This window comes from Sturnira hondurensis, unplaced genomic scaffold, assembly GCF_014824575.4.
Source record: "Sturnira hondurensis isolate 20B ecotype Veracruz unplaced genomic scaffold, ASM1482457v3 Scaffold0003166, whole genome shotgun sequence".
Taxonomy (NCBI): Eukaryota; Metazoa; Chordata; class Mammalia; order Chiroptera; family Phyllostomidae; genus Sturnira; species Sturnira hondurensis.
The window spans coordinates 451,772-473,203 of NW_028075797.1; the positions used below are offsets into that span (position 1 = coordinate 451,772).

Sequence of the window (21,432 nt, forward strand, 5' to 3'; positions counted from 1 at the left end):
AAGTTAAGGTACAGCTAGAGCTTTAAACAGTTTCACTCCCCTGGTGAGCACACTGTGTTTGAGGTTCCACAGATGTACTGACAAAGCAGAAGGGATGCGCAGACCAGAGGCATGCTGTGCAGTCCAGTCAAGCTCATTGTGAACTTACTTGCTGTCTTGAAACTTTCCTGCCTGTCTGTGACAGCTTCCCGCCCCACCCCCCGCCCTTTTTTTTTTTTTTACCTTGAAGACCCCAAACTCCTATACCATGCTAGTTGTGAATTATGGGTGAACTAGAGTGGTTTGACCATTGCAAGAATAGATGGCAAGTCAATTGTGTTAAATCAATTGTGTTACATCTAAGGGGAGGAAAGGAGTTTTGCCTTTGATGTTAGCCACTTTCCTCCAAACTCTTGCTGTCAGTATATAATGTGTTGGCAGATAGTGATGAGATATGAGTTACCAGGATAGAGAATGATGGCCGTATGTCTCAGGGTCACTGCAGAAGGCATCTTGGGAGAGGTGCAATTTGAAGGTACATGTGAAAGGGGGGAATGGGACCGGACACTCCATGCAGAGGGCATGTGGCCCTGGTGCACAGGGGCTGAACTCCAGGGGCCCCAGCTGAGTGCTGGGCAGAGAATGGAGTCCTGTAAGGTCTTGTATCCGTCCTGAAGACATGGTTCCTCCAGGCTGCTGCCAGAGCGGCCCCTTAGGGGTGGCCCGATGGGGGCTGTGCAGGGAGATGCACCACTCTCTGGTGTAGGAAGAGAGCTCTCTGAAGGGGAGCACAGCATGGTAGGTATGAGCCCTGCCCCAGCTCCTCCAGTCCATGTAATTCGGGCCTAGTGGCTTGACCTCTCTGTGCCCGTTTCCTCATGTGTGAAATAAGGATAATGGTACCCATTTGAATGTCGTGAAGATTCATCAAGTTCATTAATACAAAGTGCTTAGAACAGTGTCTGGCGCCCTGTAATGTTTGTTATAATGCAATGGTGAGTGAGGGGCGGTGTCCAAGAGGGAGGCTAGTGGGTCACCTCTGCTTACCTTATGGTGGATGAGAACCAGCAAAGTAGAGACTCTCCCCCAGCATTAGTCTGCCATCAGCGGTGGTGCTGCCTGGGCCGTGGATTCGTATCACTGTGGAGTGTATGACAACATGCCTGAAAGGGTGTTTATGTACATCTCACATGTGTGCACACTGGTATTTTAAAAATTTAGTCTTTATTTAAAAGTCAAGGCTTGACCTCTATATCATTCAAAAAACTAGGCTTGACCTTTAGTTGCATAGCTGACTAAGGGCAAGAAGCCTGCAATTTCAAAAATACTTTGTGAGGACCCTTACAGCTCAGGGATTTAAGTCTGAATGTCAGGATTCCAGCTGTCAAGAATTAGTTGTCATTTTGAGCAAGTTACGATCTCCAGTGTCAGAAATTTGAACCCTGACATCTTGAAATCACAATGACCAGACCTTTATTTAAAAAATGAAGAAGCCATTAATCAAAAACAAAACAAAAAAGATACTCCTAGTTAAAACCCTTGTGTCTTTAAATGCTTTCTCCATCCAATAGTTCATCACTCCCCTGCCCCTTCCTCATTAGCCCAGCTCTCAGATCGAATCCTGGATGTGGAAATAAATCCCCTTCAAAGATGCCTGACTCTGGATCCTTTTGTTCCGTTCAGCCAAATCTTGACATCTGCCTTGTACCATGTCCAGGACCACATGGCCAGTTCACATGCCCCATCTATGGAGAAGCTGGGTAGTTCATCTCCCCTCGGCCTAGGGCGCTTCCCACTTGGGCACGTGTTGGGCACTGTGGTGGTCTGCTATCTGGAATGGGACCCTCCCTTTTCTGCAGCTTTCCTGCTCCAGGTGTGCTTAGGGGCCACTAGTGCTGGGGCAGCTGCAGGCCACCAGTGAACACACAGAAGAGCAGAATCAAAGTCACAGTCCGGGATCCTTTGGTCTTCTCCACCTCCTTGAGCTCAACCTTATCAGTCTCACCCTCTTTTTTTTTTTTTTTTACAAGTTTTACTATCCTGAAGAGATAACATCATCTACCAACATGCAATTAAAACAAATACAGGATTAACTGAAAAATCAAGAGTAAAAGGGAAGCAATGTAATAAACTTGTGTTTCATCAAGTAAGGGTCTGGGCACAACTACCCTGAAAGTGGTGACAACTGGATTAGACGCTTGTATGTGCTAGCAGATCGCTGTGAGCGAGACCACCCCCCACCCCCGCCACCCTCTGCCCGCCATCCCTCTCAGTGCGATGGGTGAGGAGTTGAATGGGCCACTCAGACTCCCTTGAGAGGGCCGCCGGAGATGTGCTTTTTGTTGTTTCTCAACAAAAAAAATTCACTTTTCCTTCAACTGAGTTGCATTTCTAGAAAACACAGTGTATGTGTGATAAGTATTTGCACAAAATAATGTTAGGTTCCAGGCCCAAATGATTATAGATTTCCCACCTCTACACAAATGTTGGGTAAGAGGCCTGAAGCCATCTGAAACATGACGAGTCTGTGGCTATTTGGCCTCTGCATCCGAGGAATGGTCCTCTGTTATTGTGATGACCAAAAATTTCCAAAGGGTCCGCTAGAGGATGGTGTCACTTTGGTGAAAATCAGAGTTCCATCATAGTCATCCTGAGCATCTGCCCCAGCCTGAAGGGTTCCTGATGCCTCAGCTTTTTTTGAAAAGATTTTTTAAATTTATTTTTACAGAAAGGGGAAGGGAGGGAGGAAGAGAGGGAAGGAAACATCGATCCGTTGTCTCTCACTCCCTCGACCAGGGACATGGTCTGTAACCCAGACATGTGCCCTGACCAAACCAGTGACCTTTGGGTTTGTAGGATGACACCCAATCCACTGAGCCATACCAGTCAGGGCCTGATGCCTCAGCTTTGGGCTCCCAAGCAGCCCCGGGCTGCCATTCCCCAGCCCCTACAGAGCAAGTCCACCAGGCTATGATCCATACCTGTTCCACTTCAGTTTGCCTCCCTGTGTACTGCGGTCCAGCCGCAGCTCATCTAAGGGTCCTCAGGTAAGAGTAGGCGTCGGCGCTGGGTAACAGGCAACTACACAGCTCAAAGGCAGGTGAAGCACTGTTCCGTTTATTGCAAGTACAGCTGATTTTTTATATTTTCATTTTTGGCATAGATTAACATTTACAGGTGTACAGCATGATCAGTTAAGCAGAAAAAATCAATACAAAGGTAACCAGGAAAATACGAAAGTTCCCATAGTTTCAGTTATGTTAAACAAAAGTTATTTTGACCAGGAAAACCATTAATCAGACAATTTGAAATAGTTCTATGTATACAGTTTAAATGTCTTATTGTTTATTAAAGTTCTCAGAAATTGTCATTGGCAACAGGTACGCTTAGACCGAACAGAGGTTAGGAAATTCATTATAAGCCTTTGTAATATCTAACTTAGCTATCTATCTTGCTGTCTAAAATGTTTTTTGTATACTGAGGACTCTGACTCCTTGGTAGTTGTTTCTAAGTGCTTAGTTTGTAATAGCTAACCAGCTTCTTCTGTTTTTATGCCTGTCTAATTCTAATTGATATATATTTCTATTCAAAGTAAAGGAGGGGCTGTTACTCTAACAAGTCTTCGACAGGCATGGACTATTTTCTAAAGGGGTTTTTGCTATTCTATGAGGCAGTTCTGTGGGAATACATATTTTTCCCTGAACTGTTCTTTCTTGGGCGGCTTTCACAGGAATAAATAAGTAAAGTACGATGCCTTAATTCAGCCAGGGTGATATTGCTTAGGACTTGAGCCAACTGTTGTTTTTTCTCTGAGAGTGGTCATTAATTCTAGGAGATTCCAAATTATCAGAAGTGTAAAGGTTAGAATACTAAGAAACAGTGAGAATAAAAGCAACACCATATATCCACTAATGCCACGTCCGCCCTGCTGGAAAATGCTTCTGTGAAGCCGTCATCTCCAAGTCGTGACTGTGTCAACCGACATGGTTAGATAATGCTTCTATGAAGCCTTTGTCCCCAAGCCGTGACTGTGTCAGGCTAACCGACCTGGTTAGCATTGGACGTGGCATCCCCAGGCCGTGACTGTGTCAGCCGACCTGGTTAGCATCGGACGTGGCACCTGTGGCCCACGCCTTCAGGTGATGCTGGGCTAGAGAAGTGTGGCCTTGTCCCTAATGCTGCTGGAGGAGGGGGTGTTGGTTCAGGAAGACAGTTCTTGCTTTGCCTACTGCCCCAGAGATGCCCATCTGGCACTCATGGAAGCCCAGGTTCCAGCCAGGCAGGCATTGGGGCAGGGAGACAAGAAGTGCACTTCCTGTCTCCATCCCTCTTCCTGTGCAAATGTCCCTCCACCCTCCTCCACTCCAGTAACACAGAATGTCATGGGAGCTAGAAAAGGGAATAACTGACCTTGCCCACGGTCATACACATTTTTTTTGCCATACCCAGCTACACACACACACAAGCCTGTAGCTAAAGGGTATAAGTAATTTACCCATAAAGCTGTCGGTGCAACACTAACAAGCTGTGGATTGGACTGAGCCAGTGGCTTGTGTTGGAGGATTCCTGGGGTGGAAATAGTGTGGCCTCAAAACATGCCAAAAATGCACAGTTGAAAATAAAAAGTTTGGCCAGAAGTGTGCAATATCTGAAGAATGTGGACTATGCAGCTTTGATGATAGTGATGTTAGAGATTTTGGCCTGGGTTGGACTCTGAAAAATATGAGAGATGTTGAAAGCTTAAGCAAGGCAAGCACAGTAAAAGTAATTCTTGAGATGGTCTGCCCAGAATCTAGAAGTATTGGTAACAAGTGGGCAAAGCCACATGCACATGTGTGGACATGGGTGGTTTTTAGATGGCAATGCAAATGAAAGCCACACTAAGATGTCACTATGCACCTATCAGAATTGCTAAAATAAAAAATGGTGGCAACATCAGCCCTGGCTGGGGCGGCTCAGTTGGTTGGAGCGTTGTCCCATAAATGGAAAGGCTGCAGTTTTGATTCTCCGGCAGGGCACATGCCTGGGTTTCAGGTTTGGTCCCCAGTCGGGATGCATATGGGATGCACCCAATTGATGTCTCTCTTACATCAATGGTTCTCTCCCTTTCTCTCCCTTCCTCCCCCTCTCTCCTAAATCAATAAGCGTGTCCTCAGGTGAGGATAAAAAAAATGGCCACATCAAATGCTGGTGAGAACAGAGAAACTGAATTACTCTTACATTGCTGATGGGAATGTAAAATAGCAAACCGACTTTGGAAAACTGGGTTTTATTATATAACTAAACATGCAACTACCATGTAGCCCAGAAATTGCACTTCTGGGCATTTATTCCAGAGAACTTAAAGTGTATATCCACACAAAAGTTGTATATGAATGTTCGTAGTAACTTCATTCATAAAATAAAAAAAAATTACCCCAGATGTTCTTTAATGGTTAAATGGCCTTGGTCTTTTAGGACTGCTCTAACAAATTGCTATAGACTGAGATTGTCCTGCAGCTGTTCAAGGCCAGGCAGGTTCACACGGGATTTGGAAAGGCAGAAGAAAACTCATGGAACCATGGGGATGACTGACACGCCTTTATTCCGGGGTGGGGTGATCCATGCTCGCCGCAAGCCGCATGTTGCATTGCAGGGTATCCCAACTCCCTTATATACCAAGTGCACACGAAGCTGGCAAGGTGCCAATACTGACCTTCAGTTACATAACAGAGCTTCATTCTATGCATGCGGGTGCCTCCTCAAGGCCACGTGAACACTGCCAAGCCACAGTCACCCAGACATCTGGGCAAGGAAGCCTGACTGCATTTTGCATACAGAGTGGCCTCTAAACCACAGAGATTTATGTCTCCCAGTTCTGGAGACTGAGTAGTCCAAGGTCTGCATTCCAACAGTCTCTCTGGTGAGGGCCTGCTTCATGGCTCACGGATGGCCATCTTCTTGCTGTGACATCACATGGCAGGAAGGCAAGGGAGCTCTTGGAGTCTCTTTTATAAGTGCACTAACCCCATTCATGAAGGCCCCACCCTCATAACCAAATCATTTTCTAAGGGCCCCACCTCTAAATACCACCACATTGGGGATTAGGTTTCAACATATGTATTTTGAGGCAAGAGAAAAATTTAGTGTATGGCACTGTGGTACGCGCATGCTGTGAAACACTACTCAGTAATAAAAAGAATGAACTATTAACACATGTGGTAACTAGGATGAATCTCAAAGGCATTGTGTCAAGTACAAGAAGCTAGTCTTAAATGGTCACGCACTATATAATTCCACTTATGTAACTGTTTTGAGATGACAATTATAGAATTGGAAAAACAGTTCTCAATAGCTTCCAGGAACTAGGGATGGGGGGATAGGTGTGGCCATAGAAAAATAATGGAAGGGTTCTTCGTGGCCACAGAGCTGCTCTGTATTTGGTTCTCAGTGTCCATATCCAGGCTGTGGTGCTGTGGTTTCACAAGGTGTTACCACTGGGGACAATGGGTAAAGGGTTTGTGGCATCTTTATCATTTCTCAAAATGGCATGTGAACCTACAATTATCTAAAAATAAGTTATCTAAAAATATCAGTTAAAAACTGAGCAGAGCCCTGGCTGGTGTAGCTCAGTGGATTGAGCGCGGGCCTGTGAAACAGAGGATCACGGTTTGATTCCCAGTCAGGGCACAAGCGTGAGCTGCAGGCCAGTTCCCAGTGGGGGACACACGAGAGGCAACCATATGTTGGTATTTCTCTCCCTCTCTCCTTCCCTTCTCCTCTAAAGATTAATAAATAAAATCTTTAAAAAAACTGAGCAGAGATATCATTTTCCTCACACTGTGGAGGGAGACACATTCCACAGATTACAGGCAAGTGACTAAAAACAAAACCACAACAACTCTCAGAGAGATAAATCAGAATCCAAAGTTGCCTCAATATATTATCTAAAAATGTCCACTTATTTTCAACAAAAAGTATCAGGCATAGATATAAACAGGAAATTATAATTTATATTTGGGGAAAAACAGCCAATAGACATTGCCTCTAAATGAACTTAGATGTTGGATTTAGCAGCCAAAGTTTTCAAAGGAGCCATGATAAATATGCTCAAACAATTAAAGAAAATTATGATTAAAGATTGAAGTGAAATAAAATTATAACTAAAAAACAGGGAACCTCAATGAAAACAATAAAAAATATGACAAAGAACCAAATGGAAATTCTAGAATTGAAAACTACAATGTGTTAAACTGATAAGAACAGATACTACACTTGATCTTAGCCAAAAGGGTAAGATCTTAGCTGAGAAGCGATGAAAACTACAATATATTGAATGAATTATTTACTAGATGGTTTTACCAGTAGATTTGAGATAGTAGAAGGAAGAATGAGTGAACTTGATCCATCCATTTACTGATGGGCACTTAGGTTGCTTGAAAGACAAATACCATATGATCTTACCTTTAAGTTGAACCTAATCAACAAAACAAGCAAGCAAAATATAACCAGAGACATTGATATGAAGAACAATCTGACAGTAACCAGAGGGGGTGTGGAAGGGGATAATGGGGGAAAAGGGGGGAAGGGTTTTCAAAAACAACTATGAAGGACACATGGACAAAACCAACGGGTGTTGGATTCAGGGGAGGGAGGTTGGAATGGCTGGGGGGAGGGAGTGGTGGAGGAAAAATGGACACAGCTGTACTTGAACAACAACAATCAATCAATCAATGAATCAAATGGAAAAAAGAAAAGACTATTGGGCCAAAATGGAAATAAGTACTGCAAGGGAAAGTAAACATGCATAAACATTTCTGGAAGGACCCCACACTCCACATTCCACAGGAACACAACTCTAAATCCAGGCATAGAAACCTTCCCATTTCCACGTTAGTTCATGTCCATGGGTTGTACATACAAATTCTTTGGCTTCTCTATTTCCTATACTGTTCTTAACCTCCCCCTGTCTATTTTGCACCTATCATCTATGCTTCTTATTCCCTGTACCTTTTCCTGTTCTCCCCGCTCCACCTCCTCACTGATACCCCTCCATGTGATCTCCATTTCTGTGATTCTGTTCCTATTCTAGCTGTTTGCTTAGTTTGTTTTTGTTTTGTTTTAGGTTCAATTGTTGATAGTTGTGCATTTGTTGTCACTTTACTGTTCATAGTTTTGATCTTCTTTTTCTTAGATAAATCCATTTAACATTTCATATAATAAGGGTTTGGTGATGATGAATTCCTTTAGCTTGACCTTATCTGGGAAGCACTTTATCTGCCCTTCTATTCTAAATGAAAGCTTTGCTGGATAGAGCAATCTTGGATGTAGGTCCTTGACTTTCATGACTTGGAATACTTCTTTCTAGCCCCCTTTTGCCTGCAAGGTTTACTCTGAGAAATCAACTGACAGTCTTATGGGAACTCCTTTGTAGGTAACTGTCTCCTTTTCTATTGCTGCTTTTAAGATTCTCTCCTCTTTAATCTTGGGTAACTTAATGATGATGTGCCTAGGTATGTGCTTTCTTGGGTCGAACTTCTTTGGGACTCTCTGAGCTTCCTGGACTTCCTGGAAGTCTATTTCCTTCAACAGATTGGGAAAGCTCTCCTTCATTATGTTTTCAAATAAGTTTTCAATTTCTTGATCTCCCTCTTCTCCTTCTGGCACTCCTAAATGTTCAAAGATGTTGGAACCTTTAAAGTTCTCCTAGAGGTTCCTAAGCCTCTCCTAATTTTTTTTCCTAATCCTTGTTTCTCATTCTGTTCTGGTTGAATGTTTCTTTCTTTCTTTTGGTTCAAACCATTGATTTGAGTCCCAGTTTCCTTCCCATCAGTGTTGGTTCCCTGCACATTTTCCTTTATTTCACTTTTTTATAGCCTTCACTTTTTCCTCTCTTTTGCAAGCATTTTCAGTCATTTCTGTGAGCATCCTGATTGCCAGTGTTTTGAACTGTGCATCTGATAGGTTAGCTATCTCTTCATCTCTTAATTGTATTTTTTCCTGGAGTTTTGATCTGTCTTTTTGGGGGCCCATTTTTTTTGTTTGGGTTCGATATCATGGAGTAAGGGGCAGAGCCTTAGGTGTTCACCAGGGGGTGCAGTCCACGTGGTTGCATTGTGATGCTGTATGTAGGGGAGGGGTCTGAGAGGGAACAGTGCCATTTGTGCAGTTCTTGGCAGCTTTCAATCACTTCCTCCACTACCCACAAGCAAATTGGGCCCTTCTGGTACTGATTCCTGGGTAGGTGAGTCTGTGTACATGGTAGAACCCTGTGGCTCTCTCAATGAACTTCCTGTGAGGCTGGGAGTTTCTCGCAATGCCGCAACCCCCACAGGTTTTTTGATTCAGAGGTTCTGAGGTTTTATTTCCCTGTGCTGGAACTCTGGGTTGCTCAGTCTGTCTCATTCTCCAGTTCCTTCCAGTTTATCTGCACACAAATATGGGTCCGCCTGCTCTGCCCCCCGCTGTCCACCCTGGTTCTCTAGCCTCTGCCTTTCCACCAGTCTCTCCATCCTGGCTTCCCCTCTCCACCCCTTCTTCGAGTCTGGATGAATGCTTCTTCTTTAACTCCTTGGTTGTTGGACTTCCATACAGTTCAAATTTCTGTCAGTTCTGGTTGTTTTTTGTTTTTAAATTTGTTGTTGTTGTTCTTTTGGTTGTGCAAGGAGGCACAGCGCACCTACCTATGCCTCCATCTTGGCTCGGTGGTTCTGCAGGCTCAAAGAGAAAATTTTTCTTCTTTTTTACAGCCAAGTAGAATTTCACTGTGTAAATGTCCCATAGTTGTTTTATTCACTCACCTACTGATGGACACTTGGGCTGCTTCCATGTCTTGGCTGTTGTAAATAACGCTGCAATGAACATAGGGTGCTTATGTTCAGTCAAAGGAAGACAAATACCATATGATTTGATTCAGCTGTGGAACCTAATGGACAAACTGACCTAACTAGCAAAATAGAGACAGACTCGTAAATGGAGAGCAGATGCCAGCTAATGGCAGCGGAGCCAGGGGGCAGAGGGATTGAACGGAAAAGAAAAAGGGCTCATGGCCCCAGACAAGAATGTGGTAACTGCTGAGGGGAGAGGGATATAAGGGGACTAATTGGTAATGGGAAAAAATACAGTAGAGATAAAAGAAAGAAAAAGTAGGGGAATCTGAATCTATTTAGAACCAGTACCTGGAATCAAAGATGTGTCCATTCATAGCCCTTGCAACGAGCTGCCTTTGTACACCCCACACCTGTCAACAATATTTGCACTGTGCTCATAAAAATGACTGGAAAAAAGTATTTCCATTTGTTTGGATTCATCCTTTAAAGTGTGCCTTCCCTTGAAGAGAAAGGTGCATTTTCTTAGCATGTGCAGTGTAGTGTGTTTTGCACTCAGCAGTTGCTAAGAGATTTACTGAGCCGAGTAGGTGGGGATGAGGGTCCCTGAGTTGCTTTCTTTCATGTCATGATTGTCGGGCTCTTTCCAATCTAACAAAACACAAAGGTCTTCTGTGAAGAGCTAGAGAAAACCCTGCAGTCATCAAAAGGCCACTTATTTTCAAAGGGCAAATGATTTATTTGTGGTACTTTATCTCTGTTTGTGGTGCCTTGCCCAGAGTAATTTAGTGGATCAGCTGCCTTCTATTACATTATAATGTTCAATACCGTGATGTCAAGGTAATGAATCAGAGGGCAGGAGTTTACAAATCAGCCCCTAGGGACTTTGCAATTTCTCATTCCAGCCTGCATGAAATGATAGGCATGGCTTAAGATAACAAGTTCAAAAGCTGAGAAAACTTTGGCACAAGAAGGGGAACTATGAGCAAGGGCACTCAGTGGCAGTGAGTGGGTGGCCCTGCTGCGTCCACACAGCTCAGGAGACCAGACGAAGTCCTGAGCCCCAAGGCTGGATGTGAGCACCCTCTCCTGGGGCTCCGTGTGCAGCGTCTACATAATCAGCACCTTGGGGATGGTCTGGGAGGCACCCGGAACTAGCCGGCCTGTGCTCTTGGACAGCATGCAGGACTGGACCTGGAAAGAACTCAGCTGTGCAAGGCCTCTGAGCAGCGAACAGGCCCTGCTATCTCCTGAGGAAGAAGAGGTTTCAGAGGTGAATCGGTTCAAGAAAATCCCAAGGAGATATGATGAACTGAGAAAGAGCATCACATCTGAAGGAACAGCTCCCAGGACTTGTCTGGATCCACTGACAGGGGCCAGAAGGGCAGCAAAGGGAGAGCCAGGCTCAGCAAAGCAAAGAAATTCTTCCCACTCGCAAGAATAAGTAATACAAGTATTGACTGCCCACCTCCCTCCCAAAGTAAGCAAATTACAAGGTCAAGAAAAAGATAAAAAAGCTCTATGTTTATGGGGGAACAATGACAAATATATGACTGGTGTAGCATATTGAAAAAGATGATGGCCTTTTTTTTTTAAGCTTGGCTTCTGCCTTGACAGTTTCTCCTAAGTGTCTTTTTTTTTAAAAGAAATTTTTAGCATTTTAAAAAGATTTTATTTATTTATTTTTAGAGAGAAAGGAAGGGAAGGGGAAAGAGAGGGAGAGAAACATCAATGTGTGGTTGCCTGTCATGTGTCCCCTACTGGGGACCTGGCCTGCAACCCAGGCGCGTGTCCTCACTGAGAATTGAACCAGCGGCCCTTTGCTTTGCAGATCAGCACTCAATCCACTGAGCCACACCAGCCAGGCCTCCTAAATGTTTTATCTTTGAGTCTGTACTTACCTTGCTGAAAGAGATCATTATCCTCAGAAAATGTTCTATTCCATTGGTATTATTTAAGTAGCTATTAATACCATTTTTGTAAATGGATATAGTTAACTTATAAACTGGCAGCTTTTATTAAAGTTCTCTCCCTTTTCTCCTTTCTGAGCTTATTCTGATCTCTGACTATAACTTGGAAACATCTGTCTAGAAGTGACAGTATGGTGCCGTTTGGGTCCCAGTCAGCTCAGCCACAGAGGCTGTCATCCTTAGGGACTGAATGTCACAGATGTAAAAATTAACGAACTGAAGCGTTGTAGAGGGAAAACCTCACAGGCTTATTCCTCTAAAAACTACCTTTGCATAAAGTTGAGACTTGAGGAGAGAAGTGTTAAAACAATTACTAGAATGATAACTCACACATGTGATTAAAACACTCAATGTGCTGAAGGAGAGAGCTTTCTTTGAGGTTTAGTTTGAAATGCAACGTGCTGTAGGCCCCCCCGAGTGTCTTCCAGCCTGCCTGCTCCCTCTGTGCCAACATAAAAGGGCAGAATTGGACCAAACATGTCACCTTAGCCTATGTACCTTGGCAGAAGTCCTTTCATTCAGAGGTTTCCAAATGTTTTTACACATGTAAATAAACCTGCCTCATCATCACTTCTCTCCCCAGAGATGGTTCATTTCAGTAGCACAGCCATTTACCAAAACAGCTACTCAAGGTCCCCTGAGAGGTCTTTTGTGGAATCTGAAAATGGATGTCCAAAGTGTGAATGTACCTTGCAGCCTCACTGCAGATCCGAACTCATTGCATCCTTAGCAAGCACCGCTGGAGGGAGGGAGGAATCATCTTCATTAGTCTTTACAGCAAGGCTCCTTCCAGCCAGCCTTCCCCCAGGCTCACTGAGAGCCCACATACCTGGAAACTCCACATCTTCTGTGGTGCCACGTCCTATAGGTCCCAGAAATTTTGCAGTTCCAAGCCTATGACAGCCAGCAGGTTGATGTCTGGAGCCTGGGGGTCATCCTCTACAACATGGTGATGGGGAAACTGCTGCTTGAGAGGATGAACTTTGAGGAACAAAAGCAAAAGACATTGAGTGGGCATTTCCACATCCCAGACTTTACGTCTGTAGAAGGTCAAGAACTCTAAAAAGTTACTGACTGTTGACCCTAGCTAAAGAACAACTCTGGTAGGTATCAGGAAAGTCCAGTGGGTGAATACTGACCACGAGGCAGCCCTGAGGCAATATTGCAAGCTGCCCTGGGGTGACATTGACCCCCAGGTGATAGAAATAATGGAAAACTTGGGATTTAAGGAGGAAGAAATAGAGGAGTCAGTGTCACAAAGAAAACACAACAGTATCATGGGCACATACATGACCCTACACAACAGACAGAGTAAAATGAAGGGCTGCACCATCAAGGTTGGTGGAGCCAACCTTGGTCCTGCCCCACCCCTGACTCCAGCTGAAGTCTTTCCACCACCCAGGGGGCCCAGGCATTAGGGAAGAAATTGAAGAAGCCTGCCAGTCTCCCACCCTACACGGAAGCAAGGATGCTCAGTCCCCAAGTCAGCCTGGATACAAGGATGAGCATTCCCCCAGCCACTCTGGACTGAAGGACTACCACTCCCCTGCCTTTCCCAGGGTCCAGGAGCACCACCCCCAGCCCAGCCCTCCAGTGTGGCCCTGGGGGCTTCCCCACTGCCCACAGCAGCAGCAGCAGCAGCTCCTGCCTACAAGCCACAGAGCCGGACGATGGGACCCCAGGCTCTCCGTCTGGACCCACGCATGGCTGGCATGGGATGGCTAGGAGGGTCCTCAGGTTCTTCTTAAAGAACAGCATTTGCTGTAGGCTGTCCTCTAAAAAGCAACATCATAAAAAAACAAGAGTGAAACTGATATAATTTTTAAAAATTGTGGATGGCTGAGGCATATACATTTTAAGAAAAACCTGAGGACCCTGAGGCCCAACCAGGGGCCTGGTCAAGCATGTGCTCTGACGAGGAGTTGAACCAGGGACCCTGCAGCTTATTGGATGACATCCAACCCACTGAGCCACACCAACAGCCCTGTACCCTTTGCATTTTAAATGTTGATCCTGAAGGTGCTGAGCTCCATGGAGGCTGGTCACTGGCACACACACAGCTGTGGGCGAGGCCAGTGCCAGAAACACACACTACATGCGCCGGTGAGAGGCTTGGTCTGGCAGATGGTGGATATTGGGCATCTCTGTGGCCTTCAGAAGCATCTTAAGTGAGGAGGACGGCCTGGAGCCCCCTGACCATCAGGAAGAGAGGCTGCCTCACTGCGGGTCCACCCCTCGGCCCCCACCTAATGAAACTTTAGAGACTGGATTGTTTTTCCCTGGGCCCTTCTCCCCTCCCCTGCTCTTCTTTGCCCTCATGTTTGTGGGTATTCTTATTAAAGTACTTGTTTTTTCCAAATTTTGTAATAAACTTGATGCTCCAAAAAGATGTACTAGATACTCTGTTTTTATCCTCTGCACAGAACTGGGGCAGTCATCCTGTACTGCACATCCAAGTGGTGCAGTACTTGGGCTTCATTAGAAGACCTCCCAACAGTTACGGATGTGGTTTTGCAGGGAAAGGGCCAGCGCCCAGCAGGCTGAGCCTGTGCCAGACACCAGGGCACAGCAGGGGTGAAGTAGGCAGAGTTGCTAGGTCATGCAGCTGATAGCCTGGCTGCTCTATGACATCAACAGGACCCCCTCTCCTGACCTCTTGGCTTTGCTTACTAGCCTCTGGGCCGGTATCAGTCTCAGGTGGGCTTAGTCACGACTGAGGTTCAAAGTTGGTATGTCTGAGGCCAATGTGTCAGTATTTTTCTCTTGCAGAATGGAAAAGTTATACAACTTTAAAAGGGGCTTCATGTCCGTACAAGAAAAACTTGAATAGTGCAGATACAGATTTCTTTTTTTAAGAATATATTTTTTATTATAGTTTACATGCAGTATTGTTTTGTATTATTTTGGGGTGTACAGCACCACTGTACAGCTCTGTGTACAGTGATCATGCAGTTGCACACTTCACTAAGTGCTCACCCTGATATTTCCTGTACCCACCGAAGACCACACATAGTTATTATAATATGATTGAGTATGTTCTCTATGCTGCATTATACACCCCTGTGAATATTTTATAACTACCAATTTATGCCCTTTAATCCCTTCAACTTTTTCACCCAGTCTCTCAAGCCCCCTTCTTTCTGTCAGCCATCGGCCTGTTCTCTGTATCTATTAGTCTTGCTCGATTTTGTTTGTTTATTATTTATTTGGTTTTTTAGATTCCACATGTAAGTGAAATCATATGGTATTTGTCTTTCTCTGACTGACTTATTTTGCTTTAGGTCCATCGATGCTGTCACCAGTGGTAAGATTTCATTCTTTTCAGGGCCAAGTAGAGTACCCTATTGTGTAGCTGTACTGTGGATGTTTGATCCACTTGTCTATCGATAGATATTTGAGTTGCTCCCGTAGCTTGGCTATTGCAAATAATCCTACAACAGACATAGGGGTGAGTATATATTTTTTGAATTAGGGTTTTGGGTTTGTTTGTGTATATCCCAGGAAGTAAAGTTCCTAGGTCATGACACAGTTCCATTTTTAAATTTTTAAGGACCCTCCATTCTGTTTTTCTTGATGTATCCATCTGCATTCCCCCCAGCAGTGGACTGGGGTTACCTTTATGCCACACCCTTGTCAACACTTGTTGATTTGTTGATGATAGCCGTTCAATGAAGTGAGATCTCGTTGTGGTTTTAATTTTTATGTCTCTGACGATTAGTGATGTTGAGCATCCTTTGGTGTCTGTTGGCCATCTGGGTGTCTTCTTTGAAGAAGTATCTGCCCATTTTAGTTCTTTGTACAGTGTGGACAATAACCTCTTACTGCATGCAAATTTCTGTTTCTTTTGTCGATGCTTTCCTTTGCTGTGCAGAAGTTTTTAGTTTAATGTAGTCCCATTTGTTTATTTTATCTTTTGTTTCCCTTGCCTGCAGAGATATATCAGATAAAAATATTGCTACCAGAAATGTCAGCTATTTTATTACTTATTTTTCTTCTAGGAGTTTTGTGGTTTTGATTCTTACATTTAAGTTATTAATCTCTTTTGAGTATAGTCTTGTGTGTGCTGTAAGAAGGTAGTCAAATTTCATTTTCTTGCATGTATCTGTCATTGTTTTCAACGCCATCACACCATTACATGTTCTTGCCTCCTTTGTCAAATATTATTAAAACTCACTAAGAACAAACAAGTCCAAAAAATTAAATCGTAAATGAAAGAGAAGTTACAATTGACACCACAGAAATAAAAAAAATCATTAAAGAATACTACAAATAATTACATGCCAACAAATTTGACCATCTAGAAGAAATGAATAAATTTCTAGAATGTAACTTTTAAAGACTGAACGAGGAAGAAATAGAATACCTAGAGACCAATTACTCGAAATGAAACGGAAATAGTGATCAAAAGGCTCCCGACAACCATGACCAGTGCGGCCCAGTTGGTCGAGCGCCGTCCTGCAAAGCAACCAGGTGCTGGTTTTGCTCCCGGCTGGGGCGCTTGCCCAGCTTGTGACCCAGGTCCCTGACTGGGGCAATGTGGGAAGTGGCCAACTGATGTTTCCCCCCTCTCTTTCTCCCTCCTTTCCCCTCTCTCTAAAAATACATAAATTAAATCTTTTTCATTTAAAGAAAAAGCTCCTAACAAGTAAAAGTCCAGGGTCTGATGGCTTCACAGTTGAGTTCTACCAAACATTCAAAGAATGAATACCTATCCTTCTTAAACTGTCCCAAAAAATTGAGGAGGAGAGAATGCTTCCAAACTCATTCTACAAAGTCCATAGAAACACCTAATGAATGAAGAAAATAAAACAGAAACAGCCTCATAGGCGCAGAGAACAAGTTGATGGTTGCCAAAGGGGAGCAGGTTGAGGTTGAGGGGATAGAAAAAGTTTAACAAAATAAAATTACATTAAACTTTTAAAAAAGGCATAGGGGATTTGTGTGGGTGGGAATGTTAACTGAACTTATCAGCTGCATTAATTAGTAAACCAAGAAGTTATTTTGATATATGTATTTTAAAATCCTCACCTGAGGATATGTTTATTAATGTTAGAGAGGAAGAGCAGGGGAGAGAGACCCGGAGAAACATGGATATGGAAGAGAAATATGGATTGGTTGCCTCCTGCACTCAGCCCCACTGGGGATTGAACTTGCAGCCTAGGTGGCCTGACCTAGGATCAAACCTGCAACCATTTGGTGTAAGGGTCAATGCTCCAGCCAATTAAGTCACCGGCCAAGGCAAGAATAGTTGTTTTTAATTCTTCAAAAAATTTCATCTCACCCTCAATGATCACATCAAGGTCTCATCTGCCAAGTGTACTACATCATCTCGAATATGCTTGTTTATATCGAGGAGAAGAATCTCAGATAAAACGGAAATGGGGAGGTTTCTACAACTGGATTTAGAGCTGTGTCCCTGTGGAATGTGGCGTGTGGGATCCTTCCACAAATGTTTATGTGAGTTTACTTTCCCTTGCAGTACTTAGTTCTGTTTTGGCCCAGTTAATCTTATAAAAGTCCTTAAAATGACTCCTATCAGGCCCTGAATATCGTCTTCCAGCTGGGCCAAGTTCTGACCATTAGCAGGGGTACTCCACAAAGGGTCTGGCCATTTGTGATCTTGGTGAAGCTTTTCCCAGCGGTCTGTCTGAAACAGGGGTGTCCAACCTGTGGCCCACCAGCCACATGCAGCCCAGGATGCCTGTGAGTGAGGCCTAATACACAATTGTAAATTTGCTTCAAACCTTTTTTTGGCTCATCGGTTTTTGTTAGTGTTCGTGTATTTAACGTGTGGCCCAAGACAACCCTGCTTCTTCCAGTGTGGCCCAGAGACACCAAAATGTTGGACGACACCCTGGCACCAAAGGGATTGTATGGCTACAGTGTGATATGGTAAGGTGAGTTAATAGTGTAAATAAATTTTAACTTTTGCTCTAAGTCTGATTTCTGTTCTTTAGTTTTGTTAAGGGAATGTTAGGCTAGCCATGATACTCTTTTATCTTTCTTTTAATTTGATCCTCACCTAGGTACCAATGGGATATTTTTTTTAGGGTGATAGCCCTTTAAAAAAACCCTTGTGTTACCGGCCAGTCATGGGCCAGGAGCAGGTCTGGCTCAGGCTGGCCTGTAATGTGTGGGGTTTTGACTTCATGTAGGAAAGAGTTCATAGCATGAATCTAGGTGATTTTGAGAATACTTACATTAAGGTGGGGACAGTGAAACAAAGGAAGGACTTAGGGTAGAAAAAGTAACAGGAGAGAGACTAGGCAGGGGTTGCTGTGGCTCCCTAGATAAGTTATAGGAAAGGAGTGAGCTAAGGCGGGACTGCTGTTAGCTCATCTGAAGTCAGAGAAAAAGGGGCCCTGGAGACAGGATCAGTGGGGGAGCTCGGGTCAAGCTGCTGCTCCCCATTGCTCTGCTGGCTGCAAGTCTTCTTGGGACCCTTAGAATTTTTTTTTCAACTCGGAGTAGTTGAATTCCACATGGAATCATCAGATATGTGCTTGGAAATGAACATATCATTGTTGGGACCCTTAGAATTTAGAAGGAAATAAAAAGTTCATGCCTGGAAGGGGCCCATAAAAGGGGCCCTTTTATCTTTTTTTCTGTGGGTGAGAATCTTAGGGGACAGTTTCAACAATATTCATTAGCTTTCCAGGTGCATTTTTAACATGCCGATATGTCAGAATGAGCACGTAGGGGGATTTGAGAATATTCTTGGGTCACTATACTGTTTTACTTTTGAGTCTGTCTGGCTTTGAATATTTTTTTTGTTATTTGTCCCTCTGACTTCCATCTGTCCTTGGGTTTAGCTGGCACAAATGACATTAATTGGGTCTCTGTTCTCTATCTCCCAGACCAGGGAGATTTAAGCTGTGTATTCTTTGATGAGGGAAGAGCGGTGAAAGCTATTTGCTCATAAGTCCTCGGTCAGGGGAGGTAAGGTCCTGTGATTCAGCAGCTGGCTGTAAATTACTCAAACTGTTTGGCCTTGTTTTATTTTCTTGTCTCAGTTTCTCCATTCCACTTGCCTAGGAATTTTCCTTGCTTCTTACTATCTTGCCTCACTTGCAAATATTGTCTTATCAAACACTAAGTTAAGACAACCTGTAAATTCTTAGTACTTAGTTCCATTTTGTCCCAGTTAGTCTGAGAGAAGACCTTCAAATAGCTCCTCTCAGGCCCTGAATATCAGCCTCCAATTGGGCCAAGTTCTGACCATTAGCAAGGGTACCTGGCAAAGGGTACCCCTTCTGACCATATAGAAGCCTTCGTTTTCTCCCAGTAGATTTTCAAATGTATACCCATTCCAAGTGTGATTCAAAACCAATAAGCCTCTTTATAGCTTAGCCACGGACAAAAGGGTATCCCTAAAGAGGGTGCAAAAGGTGCAGCGCCCACGGTCCAGTGCAAGACCTCCACTGGAAGCAACTCATCCGCATCTCCTTCCTGGGCTTCCTGCCCCTCCTTCCTTCTTAGGGGCAGAGTTTAAAACCTCAAGTTCCCAGTACCAGGGAGGTCTCTCACAATTTCCTAATGGCAAGGCAGAAGAGACCCTTGAAAATGAACCTTGTTGAGAAAAAGGGTTGAATGTCACTTTAAATTTACTGAAGAACTTTAAAAATATATCTTCTGTGGTGAACCATTTTATTCCGTGAAGGGGTTTTATTCCAACCCCAATTTATTTGTATTTTATGAATTGAATGTTTCAATTATTTAATTTGCTTAAAAGGTGAGTTCAATAGTATTTAAGACACAACAACTTAAAATTAGTATTTTCCATGAGGGAAATGCAATTCAAAACTACAATGATGGAGACAGCTGTACTTGAACAACAATTAAAAAGAAAAGAGACTTAAATGACACAGTAAAACAAAAAACAAAGCAAAACACTTGTTTTTTTGCATCCTGAATTATATAAAACATTATAAAGATTTATGGGACAATTGAAAAAAAAGCATCAACAACTGGATATTTGATGATATTTTAATACTTGTTAAATGTGGATGTATGATAATGGTATTGTGATTATGATTATATTTTTAAGAGACCAAACCCCTGCAAAACAAACAAAAACACCCTAAAAACAAAACCACAATGAGATGTCACCTCACATGACAGAATGGCTATCATCAATGAAACAACAAATAACACTTGTTGGCAAGAATATGGAGTAAAGGGAATCATTGTACATTGTTGATGGGATTGTGTATTGGTGCAGCCACCAAAGAAAACTAAAAGAAATAAATAAAGTAAAAATAGAACTATCATATGCTATGACCCAACAGTTCCATTTCTGCCCTGACTGGTGTGGCTCAGTGAGTTGGGAGTTGTACCACAGATAGAAAGGTTGCCTGTTCGATTCCTGGTCAGGGCACATGCCTGGGTTGTGGGTCAGGTCCCTGACTGGGGACATGCAAAAGCAACTGATCAATGTATCTCTGGAACATTCATGTTTCTTTCCCTCTCTCTCTCTCCCTTCCCCTCTCACCTAAAAAGAAATAAATCTTAAAAAAAGAACAGTTCCATTTCTGAGTATATATTCAAATAAAATGAACACAATAATTAAAAAGACATGTGAACCCCTATATTCATTATAGCATTGTGTACAATAGCCAAGATATGGAGACAACCTAATGACCATCAATAGATGAATGGATAAACAAGATGTGGTACATATATCCAATGAAATATTACTCAGCCTTAAACAGTGAACTCTTGCCATTTGTGATAACTTGAATGAACCTAGAGAGAATTATGTTAACTGAAATGAGTCAACAGAGAAAGACAAATACCATATGATTTCACTTACATGTGGAATCTCAAAAACAACATGAAACAGTAAAAACTCATAGATACAGAGAACAAACTCATGATTGCCACAGGAGTTGGGGATAAGAGGTTGGGTGGAAAGAATGCAGGGATTAAAAAGTACAAACCTCCAGTTATAAAGTAAATCACAGGGATGTAAAGTATAGCATAAGGAATACAGTCAGTAATCTAATAAGTATGGTGATAGACGGTTACTAGACTTATTGGAGTGACCATTTTGTAAGTTGTATAAATGTTGACTATGTTGTATGTCATCTTTAATTTGAAATAATTTTTAAAAATGAATTATGGCATAAAGCTAAATAGAATCTGGTAAAGTTTCTTATTGCAGCAAAATCACCGGTCATCAAAGTATTTTTAATATAATAAATATCTTCATATTAAAAACTAGACAGTAAGAGATAAATTATGTTACTTTACTAGTAAAATTATTTCTAAGATGAAAAACAAGTATTTTATTTTTCTTTTGAAAATTTATTGTTTTTTAGTTTTACAAATAATCTTGCTGGCTGTAATATATCTGTGGGAGTCATGTTATTTCCTTCTATAGATTTCTCTATGTTCTTACAAACATATCTAAATTTAAAAAATTCTTTATTCAATATTTTTCTACCATTGTGAAATTAGTTGTCCACATTTTTCCCCCATTGCTCTCTCCTGCCCTGCCCCCCCCCACAATCCTCTGCGCCCCCACCCCTGTTGTCCTTGTTCATGAGTCCTTTATACATGTTCCTTGACTTGACCATTTCCCTTCTTTGCCCTGTTATCCCCCTCTCCCCTCCCCTCTGGTCACTGTCACTTTGTTCTTTATTTTCCATGTCTCTGGTTCTATTTTCGCTCCCCTT

General features: G+C 43.0%; 1 non-coding gene and 1 pseudogene across 1 annotated transcript; both read right to left on the reverse strand.

Annotated features, from left to right (window-relative positions):
- Positions 1 to 7,154: 7,154 nt before the first annotated feature.
- Positions 7,155 to 7,263, reverse strand: LOC118984042 (uncharacterized; annotated as a pseudogene).
- Positions 7,264 to 18,214: 10,951 nt separating this feature from the next.
- On the reverse strand, positions 18,215 to 18,281 carry LOC118984044 (small nucleolar RNA SNORD121A). The gene has a single exon (XR_005065854.1). It is a non-coding gene; the product is annotated as a small nucleolar RNA SNORD121A (small nucleolar RNA).
- Between the last annotated feature and the right edge of the window lie 3,151 nt (positions 18,282 to 21,432).